This window comes from Neovison vison, chromosome 1 (genome assembly GCF_020171115.1).
Source record: "Neovison vison isolate M4711 chromosome 1, ASM_NN_V1, whole genome shotgun sequence".
NCBI classification, from domain to species: domain Eukaryota; kingdom Metazoa; phylum Chordata; class Mammalia; order Carnivora; family Mustelidae; genus Neogale; species Neogale vison.
The window spans coordinates 222,222,116-222,240,663 of record NC_058091.1 but is presented as its reverse complement, the minus strand read 5'-3'; the positions used below and the strand labels follow the sequence as shown (position 1 = coordinate 222,240,663).

The 18,548-nt window shown below is 37.3% G+C and overlaps 1 protein-coding gene across 13 annotated transcripts in view; it reads left to right on the top strand.

Moving 5' to 3' along the window:
* Positions 1 to 18,548, top strand: part of ERBIN (erbb2 interacting protein) — a 128,675-nt gene that overhangs the window by 2,471 nt on the left and 107,656 nt on the right. The window contains exon 1 of one of the 13 annotated variants that reach the window (XM_044267978.1): positions 7,707 to 7,726. The exons of the other annotated variants lie outside the window; for them this stretch is intronic. The gene's annotated coding sequence lies outside the window, so the exon portion shown is untranslated. Of the gene's footprint in view, positions 1 to 7,706; positions 7,727 to 18,548 lie in introns of those variants that run through there. 13 annotated transcript variants of the gene reach the window in all.

The following is an 18,548-nucleotide window of genomic DNA, read 5'->3' as shown; positions in this document are numbered from 1 at the left end:
TTACATTTTGGGTATTCTTTTTCTATACTTCTTAGTCTTGTATGGGTTTTCTTAGATTAAATTGGTAAATCTGGAGTACTTCTAAAACTTTTGTTTACATTGCACAAAGTACGTATTTAGTGGCAGTGTTTATGGAAAGTACTTAGGAGTTTTCAATAGTGATAAACTTAATCCTTCAACTAATTAATTCAAATATTACATTATAAAGTTCACTTGTTCAGATCAAGCTTTTGCAAACTTCTCATGTCTGAAAAGCTTACAGTGGTTCAAATATGGAAACCAGCTTTTTATTGCATGTTATTTCTTAATGAAGTAGTAGCTGTAGTTAGAGACATTTTATGTATATCCTTGGTAAATCTCTAAATTCACTTCTTTTAGAGATGCTGATATTGAACTCTTGGTAGTAAACAATACCTTACTTTAAGAAACAGTTAAAAATTTCAGAAAATTAGGTGCATCTTTAAGCATTTATTTTAAATAATTGCTTATAGATAACATAATTTAGACTTAAAGCTGTTTTGGCTAGGACTAGATTATGACAGTGTTCATAAAGTATTTGGGTTTATGCAGAATTTTAATGATGGTGGATAGCAAAGTAATTCTCTTTTTTGAGTGCTGCTTAGTTAGATTCTATTTAAACACTTTGTTGCTTGCATTTTTGTTTTGACTCTTTCCTTTGCCTATTTCCCTATTAGATGCTTGGGGGAGACGTGGTAAGAACACCTGGGTTGTAAATTCTAAAGAGGTCTTTATCTTTTCCTTTCTTGACAACATAAATTGTACTTGTGCAAAATAGATTTTTCAGTTTTTGCATGCAGGCTGTTTGCTCCTGCCATAGAAACGAATATGTCAATTATACTTTACAGTACATACTTCTGAATTTTGTAAGGAAAGAATTCAGCACTTCTGCCTCCAAGTTTTCTTTGACTAGACACTTTTTTGTTTCTTCCTTGGTGCCTAACTAACTAACTAACTCTTGAACCATACTGCACCCATTTTTCAGATTTACCTTTAGTTTTCTCCTCTGTCTTAGGTTTCCTAATTGTAAAATAGGAATCTAGCTATTATTATGCTTTGTCTTCTCATTTCTTTAGCTTCCTATTTTTTGTAGTTTGCTTCATTTACTTCCTCTATTTTCTCCATGTTCAGCTATTTCTTAAAGGATTTTTTTTTTAAAGATTTTATTTATTTATTTGACAGAGAGAAATCACAAGTAGATGGAGAGGCAGGCAGAGAGAGAGAGAGGGAAGCAGGCTCCCTGCTGAGCAGAGAGCCCGATGCAGGACTCGATCCCAGGACCCTGAGATCATGACCTGAGGCGAAGGCAGCGGCTTAACCCACTGAGCCACCCAGGCGCCCCTCAGCTATTTCTTGATTATGTGTTGCTCTTTCCCTCTTTTCTAAACTTTATGAGTCTGTACTCATCACCTAAAAAAACTGTTCACAACATGAATAGAAAAAATTTATTTGCCCCATTTAATTGTAAATATCACTTTTGCATTACCACTCAGTTTACATGCCAGTATTGCCAGTATTATAACCAGATACCCATAATAGATTTTTAAATTTATGTTTCCTGAACTCTTTTTTTTTTTTTTTAAATATCCACAGAATTACCTCTGTTAAGATCATGTTGTTATGTACTCCTTTATTAAGACACTGTAAACCCCTCTACCTTTTTGTTTCATTATGCTTTTGGCTTTTTAAAACATATAAGCTTGGGCGCCTGGGTGGCTCAGTCATTAAGCAGGTGCCGTAGGCCCAGGTCATGATCCCAGGATTCTGGGATCAAGTCCCACATCCGGCTTCCTGCTCAGCAGAGAGCCCGCTTCTCCCTCTACCTCTGCCTGCCGCTCTGCCTACTTGTGTTCTCTATCTCCCTGTTAAATAAATAAATAAATAAATAAAATCTTAACACACACACACACACACACACAAGCTTATATCTCTGTATTTTTCTTCTCCATTTGTCCCTTTCCTTTCTGTCCTATCCCTCAGGTTAGATGTCTTTTCTCTCAGTGTCCCTAAAATTTTGAAATTCTCTTCCTTTGTTTGTTTTTATAAAATAAGCACGGTGGAATTCTGTCACTCACTTTATTTTTGTCACTGGAATTTTTGTTTCAGATACCATTGGATGAAGGCCTTGCCAGGCTTTATAAATGGTAGTATGTAAGACAGTAGAAAAGATTATCTAAAAATGAAGTTAATAAAAGAAGACTTTATCTGAAGAATACCTATGATTTTAGGTATATAGAATATAGTAGAAAAAGTAGGAAATAATTTTTTTTAAAGATTTTATTTGTTTATTCGACAGAGAGAGATCAAAAGTAGGCAGAGAGGCAGGCAGAGAGAGAAAGAGGGAAGCAGGCTCTCCGCTGAGTAGAGACCCTGATGCAGGGCTCGATCCCAGAACCCTGGGATCATGACCTGAGCCGAAGGCAGAGGCTTTAACCCTCTGAGCCACCCAGGTGCCCCTTGGAAATAATTTTAAAAAGTAATCAAAATGGGTGTAATAAGATCTGGGGGCATTAGTTCTATGGCCAACCTTATTCAGAGCCCATTTACTTTTGTACATAGTGGTTTCTTGGCTTGTTGCTTTATTAGAATGGGTGAGAAAGGGCTATGGCAACATCCTTAAGTTCCTCAGAGGGAACAGGAAAATGGAAAGAAGACTGAATAACTTAGGAAACAGAATAGTCTTTGACAACTTGCTTTAGGACAGTGTGCCTTATACAGTTCATTTGTCCTTAGGAGAATTCACTCTATTTTTTAAAAAATTTTTAAAAAGAGTTTATTTGACAGAGAGAGAGAGATCACAAGTAGGCAGAGAGGCAGGCAGAGAGAGGCAGGCAGAGAGAGAAAGAGGGAAGCATGCTCTCCGCTGAGCAGAGACCCTGATGCAGGACTCGATCCCAGGACCGTGAGATCCTGACCTGAGCCGAAGTCAGAGGTTTAACCCACTGAGCCACCCAGGTTCCCAGAGAATTCACTCTATTATAGCACAATATAATTATAAGTAATAGTAGTAGACCTAAGACAACTATTCCAAATTTTTTGGTCTTAGGATCCCTTTATACTCTTAAAATTACTAAGAAGTCCCATAAAGCTTTGTTTTATGTGGGTTATATTTACTTTATTTCCCATATTAGAAATTCCTAAATATCAATTAATTTGTTTAAAAAACCATAAATCTGGGGTGCTTGGGTAGCTCAGTCGGTTAGGCATCTCCTTGCGTCTCAGGGTGTGATCCCAGGGTCCTGTGATGGAGATTCTGGCTCCTGCTCAGTGGGGAGCCCCTGCTTCTCCCTCTCCCTCTGTCCCCCTCTTGTGCATGTGCATGTGAATGTGCATGTGTGCACATTCTCTCTCAAATAAATAAAATCTTTAGAAAGAATAAATAACATAAATCATAGTATGTTATCATGACATTGATGTAATAAAACAACAAGAACAATTTTTCAAAACAAATGGTAGCAGAATGAGGGACATTGTCAAATATTTCTGCAAGTCTCCTATGTCTGGTTAAATAGAAACAGCTTGGTTCTCACATCTACTTTTATATTCAGTCTGTAGTAAGTTGTTCTGGTTGAAGTATATGAAGAAAATCCAGGATTATACAGAGAAGTGATTGGAAAAGGAAGGAGTATTTTCAACATTTTTTTTTTATAATTGTGGATGATATTGCTTGATACCACACCAAAAAAATTTTTTTTAATAAAGATTTTATTTATTTGTCAGAGAGCACGCAGGCAGGGGGAGCAGCAGCAGAGGCAGAGGGAGGAGACTCCCCACTGAGCAAGGAGCTCAGTATGGGAATCCATCCTAAAACTCTGGGATCATGACCTGAACTGAAGGCAGACACTTAACTGAATGAGCCACCCAGGTGTTCCCACACCAAAATTTCTTAAAGGATAGCTGCAGTGTCAGATGTGACACTGTATCAGGGAATTTTTGATTCTTGTTACCTGAAAATCCATTAGTTTATCTTGCACTTTGAATCTTTTACCTGTGCATAATTTCGTGACATCCCGTAATGGTTGTTGGAGAAATACTGGTTCATTGAGTTCTGTTTATATTTTCGAGAATTTGATGCATTTCATTAGGTAGTAGTAAACAAAAATTATTAATATCACCACTAATTTCATCAAAAAAGTTTTTAATATTGTGAAGTTGTCAAAATCAGGGTAACAGGTAAACATTTCTGAATTTTCACTTGGAAGTCTGAATATTAATCATTGGTAACAAATACTGTTAGTGTTTTTCCCTTGCAGTTGCAGGCATACTTGGTTTATTTTTGAGAAAATCTCTGCCAGATTCGTAAGTCTACAAGCATAGTTTGTCATCTGTTCTTTTAGGTCAAAGTGGTGTTTCATGAGAAAAAAGCCAATTTAGCTTATAATTTGAAGTAAATACACAAGTGCTTTTCCTCAGCATTGCCATTCCTTCACATAAAATGTTAAAAAGACATGTATTAAAGAGTGGACATTTAATAAAACTATTTTATACTGCTTTATTAAAGATATTAAGTGAATGTGGCATTTAAAAAGAAATCTGGGAATTAACTGTAGAGAACAAATTGATGGTTACTGGAGGGGAGGTGGGCAGGGGATGGCTTCAACAGGTTATGGGTATTAAGGAGGGCACTTGTGATAAAACACTGAATTCTGCACCTGAAACTAATATTGCTCTGTATGTTAACTAGCTGGAACTTTAATGAAAGCTTCAAGGAAAAAAGAAGATATCTGGGAATATGCAGTGGTGTTCATATAGCTTGATTCCAGTGGTTTTGCACTAAGGTGCTAGCTGTTTTACCCACTGGATTTTTGCTGCATACCTGTTAATGTAATAGGAGAGGACACATGATGTTTCAGTATAATTGTGAAAATAGTTTTGATCTTAAAGAATCTTTCCAAGTGTCTGAGGACTTCTAAGGCCCAAGGAGTGCACTCTACACTTTGAAAACTTAGATGAATGTTGAGATTTATGAAGCTTTCATTATTTCCTTTGATTTGTGCTCCTGTGTGTGTGGTGTATGTATGTGTGTGTTTGTCTTCTAGTATTATATTCTGAAAGAATCCTGAGGCTTGACATTTTATTTCAGTTCACCAATTTAGCCTTCACTTATTTTCAGTTACTTTATTTAGTGGGAAGGATAGAGTTTCTGGGAACTCTTGATTTTTCATGGGAGTAGATTTTTTAGAGAGAGGATGGAGAGCACGTGTGCGGTGGCAGGGTGTAGGTACAGAGGAAGAGGGAGAGAGAATTTTTTTTTTTTTTAAAGATTTCATTTATTTATTTGACAGATCACAAGTAGGCAGAGAGGCAGGCAGAGAGAGAGAGAGAGAGGAGGAAGCAGGCTCCCTGCTGAGCAGAGAGCCCGATGTGGGGCTCAATCCCAGGACTCTGAGATCATGACCTGAGCTGAAGGCAGAGGCTTAACCCACTGAGCCACCCAGGCACCCCCGGGGAAGAGAATCTTAAGAAGGTTCCGTTTTCAGTGTAGAGCCAGGATGCGGCGCTTGATCTCATATTCCTGAGATCATGACCTGAGCTGAAATCAAAAGTCGAATGCTTCACCAACTGAGCCACCCAGGCATTCCATAGGAGTTGATTTTTAATTTTTAGTTTTATTTTTTATTTTTTTTTTTTTAGTTTTATTTTTTATTTACTTGTAACCTGTTGAATCTCTGAGATAAAACTTTTACATTGTCTTCTGTTTCCTCTATTAGCAGTATAAGAGATTTGATCTTACTGTACTTGGTATATCCATCATGCTTCTAGTTTTTTGTCATGTTTGATTGTTCATTGTGGTTATTGCTTTGTATTATGATCCAGATTGTATGGTATTGGTCATTTCATGGTATTCTCCCAGCCCATGTGAATCTCTGTTATTCTGGCTTTGGAATATTTAGTTAACTAATGGCTTTCTCCTTTAGGGTATGTGGGTAGTTTGTCCTCTTACAGGTGTTTCCTGTCCCTCAGGGGATAATATTCCCATTTTCACAGTTACACTGCCCAAGTGCCGGAAATCCCACAGTATAGAGTGCTTGCTGGAGGCCTTAACCATGCAGCTGTTCTATGGTTTTATTACCTGGGTAACTGCCCAGGACACACTTCTCAGTCCTCCTTGCAAAGAAAACTCTCTTTTTGGAGATCCTACTTTGTTTGTTTTGTATTTGGTTCCTCAGATGTGTTGTGGTTTGTTGTCATCCCTTCCCTTCCCCCCTTTCACTTCAGATTCTCAACAAATTCCATTCTGTGTTGTTATCTGTAGATAAACTCTTCTCTGGTACTGCTACAGATTTTTCAGTAATATTTCTTTCATGTTTAAAAGTTTAGAATAATGACAAATATACAGAAAAGTTGAAAGCATAGTAACAAAAACCTTTCTTGTCTCTGACGTATATGACAGTATGTTGCCCACCTGATCCATACTCCATTACCCCCAAATACTTTTTTATTACCTACAGGGTGCCTGATCCATACTCCATTACCCCCAAATACTTTTTTATTACCTACAGGGCGCCTGGGTGGCTCAGTGGGTTAAGCCGCTGCCTTCGGCTCAGGTCATGATCTCAGGGTCCTGGGATCGAGTCCCGCATCGGGCTCTCTGCTCAGCAGGGAGCCTGCTTCCTCCTCTCTCTCTCTGCCTGACTCTCTGCCTACTTGTAATCTCTCTCTGTCAAATAAATAAATAAAATCTTTAAAAAAAAAAAAACTTTTTTATTACCTACAAACAGGGACATTATCCTATGTAATGACTTTATAACTGTCAAAATTAGGAAGTTAACAAAGACTACATTTCCCACATCTAAATCTTACCAGTGTCCCCCACATCTTTTAGAGCAAAAAGACCCACATGACAATCTTACATTACATTTAGTTGACATGTCTTTAGTCTCTTTTAATCTGAAACAGTTTTTGTGTTTACTTTGAAAGTAAACAAGGACTTGACTCTTTTCAAGATTGTAGATCTTGTTATTTTGTAGAATATCCCTTAATTCTATTTCTGTGATGTTGTTATGATTAGATCTTTGATTAGATTTTGTGATTAGATTTAGATTTTTATGATTAGGTCTTTGGAAGGGTTATCATGGAAGTGATGTTGCATTCTTCTCATTGCGTCTTATCAGGTCATAGGCAATTTCAGTTGTTCCATTATTGATGAGAGTCATTGATTATGCGATTATGGTTGTAACTACCAGATACCTCCTATGTCAAGGTATTCTTTCTTCACCTGCAATTAATAAATATTTGGGGGGTAGGTACTTTGGAACTATGTAAACATTTTCTTCTTTATTTATTATTTTTTTAAAAGATTTTATTTATTTATTTGACAGACAGGGATCACAAGTAGGCAGAGAGGCAGGCAGAGAGAGAGGAGGATGTAGGCTCCCTGTCTGGCAGAGAGCCCGATGTGGGGCTCCTTCCCAGGACCCTGGGATTATGACCTGAGCCGAAGGCAGAGGCTTTAACTTACTGAGCCACCCAGGCACTCCTTTATTTTTAAATTACTCATTTATTTACATCACCATAAACTATTATATTCACTGGGTTATAATCTATTATCATTTGTTTTGATACTCAGATGTTCTGGATTTGGGTAGTGAGAACCCCTTCTAGCTGGCTTAATTTCTTCTTTCTTTTTGATACAGTTCTTCCTCCTTGAGCACTTCTTGTATCCAGCACAATATGGTATTCTAGAGTTACCGTTAAACTTGCTCCGGTAAGTTTTAGTGGAAAATGATACTTAGAAGCCAAGATCTGGGCACTTCTTGTCTTTGTTGCTTCTTGGGGTATTGCTGCTCCCAGGCCGCCTTAAGTGCATTAAGCTAGGGGATATTTTTATATGCACACACGTATACATTCACATTTATGAATATATTTCAGTAAATATAGGATGGTTTCTCAGTGATACATTTCATTTTAATTCAGTACCACAGGGTTCATTCTCATGTTGTCCCTTTCCATAGTTATAATCTATTTCTGATAGTGAGAACTAGTTTTGTTTCTATACTTTTTTTTTTTTTTTTTTTTTGGCGAGGGAGATGTGATAACATGTTTTCAGACAAACATTTTCATACAGAAGTCAAGTCCCTGTAGTCAAATTAATTTTCAAAGTATTTCTAAAGGGATACAATTCTAAAGTGTAATGTTTGGTACAATATATTTAGGTGAAATATTTCATTCCTGGTAATCACACGTTACTGTGTGAAAGTTGGATGGAAAGAATCATATTCTTATTGTCTACATTGGCTGCATCCTTATGGAGGTGATGTTGAAGCTCAATTTTAGTTGAGTGCAGTAATTTTGATATAACTATGCTTTCTGCGTTAAGGTTATATTGTTTGTAAGACTCCAAAGTTTGGCATACATATCGATCTTTCTGATAACAGTGTCCTTGGAATTTCAAACCTTAGACTAAATCTAAAGTCTGCATTGGATGGTGGGGCAGGGATGAAGTGGTTTAAATTTGTATTAGGTGTAAATGTAAGAAACCTATGATCTCCCTGCCAAGGCTTTTAGTTAGCCTTGGAAAGAAGGAGGTTTAACTTCCCCATCCTTAGAGATTTTGAAGTGATTTAAGAAGTGTACTGGCATGGCATCTGGGCGGCTCAATCAGTTAAGCATCTGCCTTCAGCTCAGGTCATGATCCCAGGGTCCCAGGTTCAAGCCCCACATCGGGCTCCCTGCTCAGTGGGGAGCCTGCTTCTCCTTCTCCCTCTGTCTGCTGCTCTGCCTGTTTGTGCTCTCTCTGTCAAATAAATACAATCTTAAAAAAAAAAAATGAGAGAGAGAGAGAAGAAGTAGTAATAGTAGTAGTAGTATACTGGCATTTCTTTTTGTGATTAGAATTAAGATTTGCTTTCAGTCTTCTAGGAAAAGATAAGGATCCTGGAAGCAGCAAATGGATTCTTTGGGTGCCCTGTTAATCTTTGGGGATTTCAAAAGATTTTGTTCATTATCCTGGGACTAACTGAAGAGTAACAGAGACTGTGAATAGTAGATAAACTTTGATTTCTTAGAGACACTTGATATCAACCTAGTGTCTTGTCTGCTCTTGTGAAAATGATCCCCAAGCCAGAAACCCTGGGAGTCTTCTTCCTGACCTTAGTTACTGAAGTCAGTACTACTTCTATCAGTTCTTTCTTTTAGGTATCCATAGACCAAGTTATTTTAGAGTAGGCTAGAAAGGCTAGATAAGGTACAAGTAGTGAGAGGCTTTGGTAGGCAAAGGGCTAAAACAATTACATTGGTTTTTTTTCTGATTATAAATATTCAATATAGAAATATATAGCAGATGAAAAATTTTTCCATAATCGCATCTCCCAGATATTCTGGTATTAGTGTGTTGTGTATTTTTATGAATACTTAAGTGTGTATTCCATCATTTCACTGTTCATGTATATACATGTCTAAGTATTTTTAAATATAAATGGGAGATATGTTTCAATTATATATATATATCAATTATATATTTAGAGATCTAGTAGGTATGCATATGTGTTAATAAGCGTTATGGTTGTTATACATACAGTACTGTACAGAATATATGTTTATTCTCTATTTTTTTGCACATGTTTGCACTTTTATTTGCTTTTTTTTTTGCCAGATAAATACCCAGTTTATTTGCTATGTATGTAATTCTAATTGATTGATAGAAGCAAATTTCCTCTGAAAATATTGTATCAATTTACACTTTCACAAATAATATGTAAGCATACCTTTCTAAGTGCATTCTTGAACAAATTGGATATTAGCTGTCTTAAAATAGTTGTGCAAATCTGAGACAGGGAGTAGAGTATAATAGGTAAGGACATAAGCTTTGGAGTCAGAGTGCCTAGATTTAAATCTATTGCTTACTAACTGATGTTGGCAAGTTCATTGTAAGAATTCTTTTAAGAATATTACATTTTTGTATGCCTTTTGTGTTTCACATGGATTTAATTGGTTTATTGCTTATATGCTATTGGGTTATATAGAAGTTTAAATTTTGATATAGTGGGGCACCTGGGTGGCTTAGTGGGTTAAGCCGCTGCCTTCAGCTCCGGTCATGATCTCAGGGTCCTGGGATCAAGTCCCGCATCAGGCTTTCAGCTCAGCAGGGAACCTGCTTCCCCACCCTCCCCTTCTGCCTGCCTCTCTGCCTGCTTGTGATCTCTTTCTGTCAAATAAATAAATAAAATCTTCAAAAAAAATTTTTTTATGTAGTCAGATTAATCATCTTTATGCATTTATGGGTTTAATGATATTCTTGAAAAGGATTTGTGCTAAGATTATAAATATAATAACCTAAGTTTAAGTAGTGAAACAATCATCTGGATTTATTCTTAAGATATTCTTAAGATATTAGGATAATATTACTGTTTGTTGGGTAAATCTTCTTTTACCTGTAAAATTCTATCTTTATCAATAGTATATTCCCAAATATACTTAATTAATGTCAAGATTTTTGTTTTTGTTATGGTAATACTATATTGTCTTGATTTTTTTTTTTCCTTCATTATGGTATGCTTAATACCTGAAAGTTTTGAATTATCGGGGTGCCCAGATGGCTCAGTCATTAGGTGTCTGCCTTTGGCTCAGGTCATGATCCCAGAGTCATGGGATTGAGCTTGCCCTGGGATCCCTGCTTGCCAGAAAGCCTGCTTCTCTCTCTCCCACTGCCCCTATTTGTGTTCCCTCTCTTGCAGTGTGTGTGTGTGTGTCTCTCTCTGTCAAATAAATAAATAAAATCTTTAAAAAAAAAGTTTTGTCTTATCACCTTATTTTTGTTTTTAAAGATTTATTTATTTATTTATTCGTTTATTTATTTATTTATTTTGGGAGCGAGAGCTTGCATGCATATGCATGCAGGGGGAAGGGTCGAGGCAGAGAGAGAGAGAAACCCCAGCAGACATGATGCTGAACATGGAGCCTGACCTGGGGCTTGACCTAACCATCCTAAAATAATGACCTGAGCCAAAATCAAGAATCAGTTGCTTAGACAACTGAGCCACCCAGGCACCACTATCAGTCTGCTTTAAAAAGAATTTTCCAGGGGCACCTGGGTGGCTCAGTGGGTTAAAACCTCTGCCTTCAGCTCAGGTCATGATCTCAGGGTCCTGGGATCGAGCCCCCCATTGGGCTCTCTGCTCGGCTGGGAGCCTGCTTCCCCACCCCCTCCTGCCTGCCTCTCTGCCTACTTGTGATCTCTGTCTGTCAAATAAATAAATAATATCTTAAAAAAAAAAAAGAATTTTCCCGATGGACTTGAGTCATTGTAAGTTCTAAATGCTTCTTGCTGTGTTGATGGAGAATCGCTTCTTGGCCTTTTGGCTAAGATCAAGTATGGTTCTTGATTGAGAGTGCTTTGAGTTCATAGATTACTTAGGAAGTAATTGATACCTCCAAAATACCATATGTCTTTGTAGGAAGGTGAGTTTTCCATTTATTTAGTAGTTTATGCCTTCCTGTGTGTTTATGATTTTCTTGTTGTCAAATCCATATTTCTTATTAGTATGCATTTTTAATTTATTTTATTTTATTCTATTTTAAGATTTTATTTATTTATTTGACAGAAGGAGATCACAAGTAGGCAGAGAGGCAGGCAGAGAGAAAGAGGAACGGATGCAGGCTCCCCGCTGAGCAGAGAGCCCAACACGGGGCTCGATCCCAGGACCCTGAAATCATGACCTGAGCTGAAGGCAGAGGCTTAACCCACTGAGCCACCCAGGTGCCCTAGTATGCATTTTTTAAAAAAAAATTTATTTATTTGACATAGAGAGCACAAGTAAGGGGAGCGGTAGGCAGAGGGAGAGGGAGAAGCAAAGAGCCTGATTTGGGATTTGATCCCAGGGGCCCTGGGATCATGACTTGAGCTGAAGGCAGACACTTACTGCACTGAGCCACCCAGGTGTCCCTAGTATGCATATTTCTTGTAATTATAAAGAAATGCGTATATTTTTTGCTGTGTTTATTTCCACAAAGTTAATAGAGGGAGGGCGAGAGCTATTGCTGTTGTGAATGAATTTCATTAATTGTATTCTTGTCTGGATATAAAATAGAGGAAGGAGATTGATTGTTCATATGTATCACCTACTGTATTCTGAATACTTGAAAAAATTGCTAATAGATTTTTAGTCATGTACTTAGATCTAGGTATATAATTTATTACACTTGTCAAAGTACTATTTATTTTTAATTGAATAATAAATATATTAATTAAATAATATATTCTAACATTTAACCCATCTTTTTAACTACAAAAATTTTTTGGAAGTTTTTTTAAAAATTGCAGTTGGTTAATATACAGTGCACTGTTAGTTTTAGGTATACAATATGGAGACTCAACACTTCGTACATCACCCTGTGCTCATCATAGCAAGTGTATTCCTGAATCCCCATCACCTGTTTCACCTATCTGCCCTACCCTAACCTCCCTTCTGGTGTAACTGTTAGTTTGTTCTTTATTAACTGCAGAATTATTCCCTTACTTGTCTTACATTGTTTGAGACCGTCGGCTACTGTTAGGGTAGCAATGTGATTAATTTAGTCTTCATTAGTGGAATAGGAAATTTTTATAGCTGCCCAGGATCTTCCATTTAATCAGACTGTATTTGCTTTCTTTAGCATTGTTTGGCTCTGGGAATGGAAAGGACCAAATGTAATTTGCTAAACTGGGTGCGACTTGTTAGAGAAATAAAAATCCTTGGGTTGATAGAAGTTGGTATCTTTTACTGTAGTTCTGCCCCTTAAGGGTATTTTCAAGTAATACTTGACTGGCTTCATGAACCCTCTTGTTTCTTAACAAGAAAAAAAATAATTCTAATTATAAACATTTTCCTTGAATTGCTTAGTACTTAGTATGATGCATAGTAATAATTATGGATACCATTAAATGGCAGTTATTTTGGTCCTTTGATTATAATAGTAAATTCTCTACTTAGGTAGTTTATACACATGAAAAACGTTTTTGTCAGTTGATGTGTTTCACTGGCTTATTAACCTTATTCTTCCCTGTAATATAATTAATAGGTAATTTGGGTGTGAGTGAAAGATATGTTCCCCAGAATGCTTATATTTTCCTCATATTTAATGGGATTTATCTCTGAAAATGACTAACTTAGAAAATAGTCTAGTCTAGATAACCCCCCATCTTTTTTTTTTTTTTTTTTTAATTAGCAGAAAAGAAAACTATTGGCCTAGATGGGGAAGTGAAATCCTAGAGGTAATTTAGTTTGTTAGTGATGTAAATGAGGTTTGAAAAATAAATGCAGTTTTCCTGACCGTATTGATTTTTTTTTAAATTTAAATTCAGTTAGCTAACATATAGTACATCATTAATTTCAGATGTATTGAAATTAGCTTTCCTAGGTATTTTTTGAAGTATACATTTTCTTTAGAATAGCACTGTTTGGGATGCCTTGGTGGCTCAGTTGCTTAAGTGTCCACCGCTGGCTCAGGTCATGATCCCAGGGTCCTGGGATGGAGTCCCATGAGCAGAGAGCCTGCTTCTCCCTCTATCTGCTGCTCCCTCTGCTTGTGTGCATGTGCACTGTCTCTCTGACAAATAAATAAAATTTTTTTTAAAAAATAGAATAGCACTGTTTTTTGTGCCAGATGTTTATTTTTGCTTTTTAATTTTCACCCCTCCCGGCTTTATTGAAATACCATTGACATAAAATATTGTGTAAGTTTATGGTATACAGTGTGTTGATTGCCTCCATTATGTTAGCTGACACTTTGTTCTCATCACATTTTTTTCTTAATAATTGTCAAGTATGTAACACTGTATTACAATGTTGTGCATTAGATCTCCAGAACTATACTTTTCTTCCCCCTCAGAACCATACTTAACTGGAAGCTAAAATAGCAATATTTTCTGAATATTTTTAATAGGTATTGTAGAAAAACAAGTTCTAGGCTCATGCAAATAATGAAACGTTGGATGAATGAAACCTTGGATGAATAAATCTTGGATGAATAAACCTTGGATGAATAAACAAGTTCTAGGCTCATGCAAATAATGAAACCTTGGCAGATGCCAGTTTGTCATAGATGATCATTTTAAAATTTAGAAATAACTGGAATACAGCTTATTTTACAAAAAATAAAAATGACATCCATATTTGAGCCAAGAGGATCTATGGAAAGATTTATCGTAAAGCAGTATGTAATTGGTAATTTCAAAAAAAATTTTTTTTAAGATTTTATTTATTTTTTTGAGAGAGAGAGATTGAGAGAACACAAGCCAGCAGAGTAACAGAGTGGGTGGGAGAAGCCACTGATCAGGGAGCCTGACAGGTGTCTGGATCCCAATACCACCAGATCATGACCCGAGCTAAAGGCAGAGGCCCATCTGACTGAGCTAGTCCCTGTAATCTCAAATTTTAAAGAAACAGACTACTTTTTGAGTAGTTTCAGATTTTCAGAAAAATTGAGAAGGAAGTATGGAGTTGCCACCTACTCCTTTAGTGTTTCCCCTTTAACTGACCGGTACATTTGTTGCAATTGGTGAACCAATATTGTTAACTTTTTTTTTTTTTTAAGATTTTGTTTATTTATTTGACAGACAGAGATCACAAGTAGGCAGAGAGGCAGGCAGAGAGAGGGAAGGGGAGAAGCAGGCTCCCTGCTGAGCAGAGAGCCGGATGTGGGGCTTGATACCAGGACCTTGGGGTAATGACCTGAGCCAGGGGCAGCAGCTTAACCCAACTGAGCCACCCAGGCACCCCTGTTGTTAACATTATTAACTCAGTTTACATAAGGGTTTACTCTTTGTGATGTATATTCTGTGGGTGGTTTTGTTTATTATTATTATTTTTTTAATTTTATTTTTTTATTTGACATAAAGCAAGAGCAGGAGCAGGGCAGAGAAAGAGGGAGAGGGAGAAGCAGACTCTGCAGAGCAGGAAGCCTGATGTGGGACTCAATCCCAGGAGTCGGGGATCTTGATATGAGCTGAAGGCAAAGGCTTAATGGACTGAGCCACCCAGCTGCCCTCGTTCTGTGGGTTTTGACTAATGTGTAAGGACTTGTGTCCATCACTGTTGCTAATTAATGATAGCAGCAGCTTATTCATTGTTGACAGTTTATGGATAAGTGAAATTAATGATAGCAACATTATATAGAATGAGAGGGAGGAACTGGGAATATTCTAAGAATTCTCTTTTCTAATGCTCCGCATTACTTGAGAAGATCAAATTACTTTTACTGGCATGTATGTAGGAATAATGCAATGCAGAATGTAAAACTACCTGTATTGAATTTTTGGAAGCTGATTTTTATTTTTTTATTTTTTTAGAGATTTATTTATGTATTTATTTGACACAGAGAGAGAGCATAAGTAGGCAGAGAAGCAGGCGGGGGGGGGGGGGGGGGGGTGGGGGTGGGGGGGGTGGGGAGCAGGCTCCCTGGTGAGCAGAAAGCCCGATGTGGAATTCCATCCCAGGACTCTGAAACCATGACCCGAGCCAAAGGCAGAGGCTCAACCCACTGAGCCACCCAGGCGCCCCTGGAAGCTGATTTTTAAAGAAATTATAAACTTTTGGTAATTCATGTCCAGTTTCTGGAAAAATAAAATTTAAATACTGATCTGTTTGAGAAATTCTGAGAAATAAGCACAATTATAGATGAAAGTGGGAGCATTCTCATCGTTAAATTTTTTAATGATTGTTCTGCAACTCCTGCTTGGCTTCTTTCTACACATTATCATCCATCAAGTCCAACTGAAGTACCACTGTTTTCCCCTGAAGCTTCCTCAGGTATTTAAGATTTCCTTTCTTTGGATTTATAACTTAAAAATTTTTTTGAATTGTAAAAACAACACAGTTTACTGCTCTAATGATTTTTAAGTGTACAGGTCAGTAATAAGTCTACATTTTTGTTCATTAATCATCACTATCTTTAGAACTCTTCTCATTGCAACTGTATATACATCAAACATCCCCTTCTTTCCTTCTTCTTCCCAGCCACTGGCAACCACTATTGTACTTTCTGTCTCAATGAGTTTGACTAAAGTGCCTTATAAAAATGGAATTGTACAATGTTTGTCCTTTTGTGTCTAGCTTATTTTACTTACCATGATGTTCTCAAAGTTCATCCATGTTGGGGCGCTTGTGTGGCTCAGTTGGTTAAGTGACTGTCTGGCTCAGGTCATGATCCTGTAGTCCCTAGGATCGAGCCCCGAAGTGGGCTCCTCACTCAGCAGGGAGTCTGCTTCTCCCTCTGACTCTTTCCCCTCTCATGCTCTCTCTCAAATAAATAAAATCTTAAAAAAAAAAAAGTTCATCCATGTTGTAGCATGTATCACAGTTTCCTTTTTTTTTTTTTTTAAAGATTTTATTTATTTATTTGACAGAGAGAAATCACAAGTAGACAGAGAGGCAGGCAGAGAGAGAGAGGGAAGCAGGCTCCCTGCTGAGCAGAGAGCCCGATGCGGGACTCGATCCCAGGACTCTGAGATCATGACCTGAGCCGAAGGCAGCGGCTTAACCCACTGAGCCACCCAGGCGCCCCACAGTTTCCTTTTTAAGGTGAATATTCTATTGTATATACCACATTTTTCTTAACTGTTTATCTGTCAGTGGACACTTGGTTTGTTTCCACATTTTTGCTCTTGTAAATAATGCTGCCATAAAAATGTGTATCTCTCTGAGACCCACTTTTAAATCTTTTGATTATATACCCAGAAAGGGAATTGCTGGGTCATATGATAATATTTATTTATTTATTTATTTATTTATTTATTTTGGTGGAACTACTACATTGTTTCCCACAATGGCTGTACTATTTTACATTCCCATCAACAGTGCTCAAGGGGTAAAATTTCAGTGTATCCTTGGCAACACTTACTTTCTGTTTTTTTTGCTTGTTTGTTTTGGATAGTAGCCATCCTAATGGGTATGAGGTAGTATCTCATTGGAGTTTGTTGTTGTTGTTGTTATTGTTTTGTTTTGTTTTTAAGTAATCTCTATACCCATTGTGGGACTCAGACTCAAACACTGGATCAAGAGTAACATGCTTTACCAACTGAGCCAGCCAGCTGCCCCTCTCATTGTAGTTTTTGATTTGTTTTTCCCTAATGACAGATGATACTGAACATCTTTTCACATGCTTACTGGCCACAGGCACTTTCAGTGTGCTTATTTTATATCTTTGGAGAAATGTGTGATCAAGCCCTTTTCTCTTTTTTGAATCAGGTGGTTTTGTTCTTGAGATCTAGGAGTTCTCTGTATTCTGGCTATTAATCCTTTACCAGATAGATGATTTGCACATATAGTCTCCCATTTTGTGGGTTGCTTTTCTTTTTTCTTTCATTTTTTTTCTTTCTTTTTACACCCTGTGGATAATGGCTTGTTAGACACAAATTTAAAAAAAATTTTTTTAAGGGGCGCCTGGGTGGCTCAGTGGGTTAAACTCTCTGCCTTCAGCTCAGGTCATCATTCCAGGGTCCTGGGATCAAATCCGCATCAGGTTCTCTGCTCAGCGGGGAGCCTGCTTCCCCCCCTCTCTCTGCCTGCCTCTCTGCCTACTTGTAATCTCTCTCTCTCTGTCTGTCAAATAAATAAATAAAATCTTTTAAAAAAATTTTTTTTAAGTTTTTTTTTTTTTAACAGAGATCACAAGTAGGCAGAGAGGCCTGCAGAGAGAGAGGGGGAGGCAGGCTCGCTGCTGAGTGGAGAGCCTGATGCAGGTCTCAATTCCAGAACCCTGGGATCATGACCCGAGCTGAAGGCAGAGAGTTTAACCCACTGAGCCACCCAGGCACCCCAGATTTTTAAATTTTAATGAAATCCAGTTTGTCTCATTTTTCTTCTGGTGTTTCTGCCTTTCGTGTCTTAGTCAGGAACTCATTGCCAAACTCTAGTGTCCTGGAGCTTTTGTCCTATGTTTTATTGGGGGGGTTTAGTTTGGATTTATAACTTTTTTTTTTTTTAAGATTTTATTTATCTGAGAGAGAGAGAGAGAACTTGAGTGGTAGGGAGGGGGCAGAGGGGAGGGAGAAGCAGACTCCCCACTGGTCTGGGAGCCCAACTCAGGGTTTGATCCCAGGACCCCAAGATCTGACTTGAGCTGAAAGCAGGCATTTGCTTGCATGGAGCACTGGGTGTGGTGAAAAAATAATGAATACTGTTTTTCTGAAAATAAATAAATTGGAAAAAAAAAATGACTTGAAAGCAGGCATTTAACTAATTGAGCAACCGAGGCACCCCTGGATTTATAACTTTTATAGTGCTTAGCTATTTAATTGAAAATTTAAATACATAAACTGTTTTGTATTGTTTCTAATTGTTAGTGGATATTTTGGTTAGCCTAACTAAATTTTTCTTTTTATAATAGGAGTAAAAGTGCTAGCCTTCTCTTCTCCCCCAGTTTATAAATGTTTCATTTCAGCCTTCTTTCTGGAATTAAACCCTTTAATTTGAGATAATTACAGACTCACTTGCAGTTTTTAAAAATACTATTGTGAAATCTTAGGTACTTTTTGTCCATTTTTCCCTTGAGGCAACCTTTTGGCAAATTAAAGTACAGGGTCACAATTAGAATATTAAAATTGATCACAA